This window comes from Limulus polyphemus, unplaced genomic scaffold, assembly GCF_000517525.1.
Source record: "Limulus polyphemus unplaced genomic scaffold, Limulus_polyphemus-2.1.2 Scaffold2194, whole genome shotgun sequence".
NCBI lineage: Eukaryota > Metazoa > Arthropoda > Merostomata > Xiphosura > Limulidae > Limulus > Limulus polyphemus.
The window spans coordinates 84,908-88,060 of record NW_013667804.1 but is presented as its reverse complement, the minus strand read 5'-3'; positions in this window follow the sequence as shown (position 1 = coordinate 88,060).

Genomic DNA, 3,153 nt, shown 5'->3' with positions numbered 1-3,153 from the left:
ATAACAGCATATGTAGATGATGTTCTTAGAAAGCTTATTTTAATTGTGGATAGGTCTGTTCACACAACAGGCAACGTCTGCCATAACCACGACCCGATGATCATTGATTGCAGGGATTTATGGGTTATTGGTGATGTCATAAGCTGAGCTGTACAACAAAGCATCGAACACGTGCTGAACGGGAACGGTCTCGTATAGGGCCGGTTACGAAGCCTTTCCTTTCGAAGAGGGTGTTGACCTCGAACGCGTGCGATTCCTATGCTGTTGTAAGAGTAGCTTCTATCTTGAAAGCGAAACTAGTGCCAGCACCTGTGTCACGTGATCGACATTAGATTCAAGTTCAGGGTAGCCTGCTACAGCAAAGGCGGATTTTTCAGACACTCCTTGTGTTCACCCCTGGCACGTCAGTTTGCCCGGGAGGTTTCAGGAAGCAACTTCATCTTGCTGTCGTCATCCGCTAGAGTCGCAAACGCAGATAGCACGGAAGCAAATCTATGAAAATTTTCTGTCCTCACTTGAGGACTTACAAATGCTGTAAGAAAAGAAGACTATATATATATATATCCTCAAATATAAGTACCTTTAACTAATCAGTGGCCAATCCACATAACTATATTAGCGAAGTGTAACATTTATACCTAGATATATATATTTATTTATTTAGAAACTGTGATAGCGTCTTGAAATTCCATTAGAGCTGTGGTTGAGAACTATCTAACACTGAAGGACGTCACAAACTTTTCCACCTATGATCTCCTAGCAACCGGCCTGATGAGATAAAAAAAAAGTTTTGGAGCATCCTCATACAAATATATATATATATACTTTTTTGTAAATATTGTGTTCTTTGCCTCGAAGTCGGAAAACATAGGGAAAGTACTTTGAAACAGAAAAAAGTAAAGCAAGATAAAAAAAAATGGCAACAACATGCCGAACCACCGTCTTGACGATTGTTTGTGTCTTCAGCTTTGCCTCCTCTGTCCTTGCACAAGGTGAGACTTAAATTTATTCTATAATGAAATACCAAACACTTTATAGTTTGTACATTCTGGGATTTTTTTTTTCAACAGAAAATTTACATTCATTCTCAAATTTAATCTTAAATTACAGAGTAGGCATACAGGTATTGTTTAAACATTAGTTGCTTAAATAAACAAATTATAGATCTTGTTTAAACGTTAGTTATTTATAAATTCTTAAAGGCACACACCCACATCGTTAAGTGAAAATTTTACCCACCCATTGAAATTCATTTATATTTGTAACCTATTTGTAAAAATAAGATCAAATTGCATGAAAACTATTGTTTTGACAATAAAGGAAGAACCTGAATATTCCTTATTTCAATGTATGTTATATTTTCATTCACTTTATGTCGTGGCAAAATCTGTTTGTCATTCGTATTTTTATCTTCCAGATTTTTTTTTATATAATATAAATTAGTATATAGATTTACAGACATCTAAAGTAGAAATTTCGCTTTATTTAAAAAAATTCAGGTTTTCTGAGGCTTAGAATGGACACCATGATTAATTGTCCTTTTGACACTACTGAAACTGAAAGAAAGTCAAACTCTTTGGTATTGACTTGCTACATAGTTTAATACAAGCCTTGTTTAGTATTAGAAACTTTACTTGCTAACTCTTTCCTAACATTTGTATTAATGTGGAAAAACAAAAAGTGATATTTTTTTAATATATATTTTTAAAGACTAATAGCAACTTGGAGAAAACAAGTCAGATTTTGCTTTAACTTTCCTAAAAATTATATTACCTTGCAAAAGAAATAAAAAAGAAAAGAAGAAACATTTTGTTCTAGCTTTCCCAGAATTAATATAAACCTGATTTTTACTTGCATGATGGCCCGGCATGGCCAGGTGGTTAAGGCAATCTGCTGGTCGCGGGTTCGAATCCTCGTCACACCAAACATGCTTGCCCTTTCAGTCGTGGGGGCGTTATAATGGTACGGTCAATCCCACTATTCGTTGGTAAAAGAGTAGCCCAAGAGTTGGCGGTGGGTGGTGATGACTAGCTGCCTTCCCTCTAATTTTACACTGCTAAATTAGGGACGGCTAGCGCAGATAGCCCTCGTGTAGCTTTGTGCGAAATCCATATCAAACAAACAAACATACTTGCATGATAAACAGAGCCGGGCGAACCGAGCAACTGCCTTGGGGGCGCCAAAAGCCCCTCGTAAGAATTATCGATTGCATGAATACAATATTTAGAGCATGCTTAAAAAAAGCCTAGTAGTTCCCACTAGTTTGTCTATGATTCTATAAATCATATTTTTACAATTTATCAGTAGTATAGATCAAGTGGTGTGAAAATGTTCAGAATCTGGCATAAGAAGTCAATGAAGAGTAAAAAAACTCGAATAAAGAGGATGAAAAATGAAGGAAATGTTTAGAGCGACAAATGCTTATTCCGCTCTGGGCGCCATTTTGGCTTTGGCCGGTTCTGTGACATTGATAAATAAAAACATTTAGGGAAATAATTTCTAGGTAATTCTAACCAAATTCACAAGTTTCTTACAACATTTTCTAGCAAGTAAAACAAAATGTTGTTTGATTTCTGTGTACTGTAACATATTAAATATTTTAACAGACTTTTTTTTGTATTAATAAAAGCATTGTTGAACAAAATGTACTAAAACCACACATAACATTTTAAAGATTTATCGTTTTATTATTCATTTCTTCATTTTCATGGCATTATAGAAATCGGAAAAATTTAGTCTTTCCAGTGAATCATGGGTTTGAGCCCTGTATAATTTCTATATTCTGAATATAAATATTCGCCATTCAAATTCAGTTTCTAGAAAAAATTTGAAATTGTAGAAGTTTGTATGTTTTTTATTTTATTTTTCCAAAACAGAACTCATGTTTCTGCAGTACACGTTTTCAGTTTTATTATAAAAACATTTGTTGTCAGAAGCACCGATGTATGTAATTACAAAAACAAATTTTCCTCGATAATCTTAAAAAATACAAGATAAGTTATGAATCGAAAAATGTGATAATTTCGATAGCAATTGTCTGTAAATAATTTTTGTTGTCCAAACATCTTTTTTTTTGTTGCGAGATTAATAAGTGATTATAATGGCTCATTTGATTCTGTTAAAGTAGAATTTCTTTTTATTTTATTTTAAAAT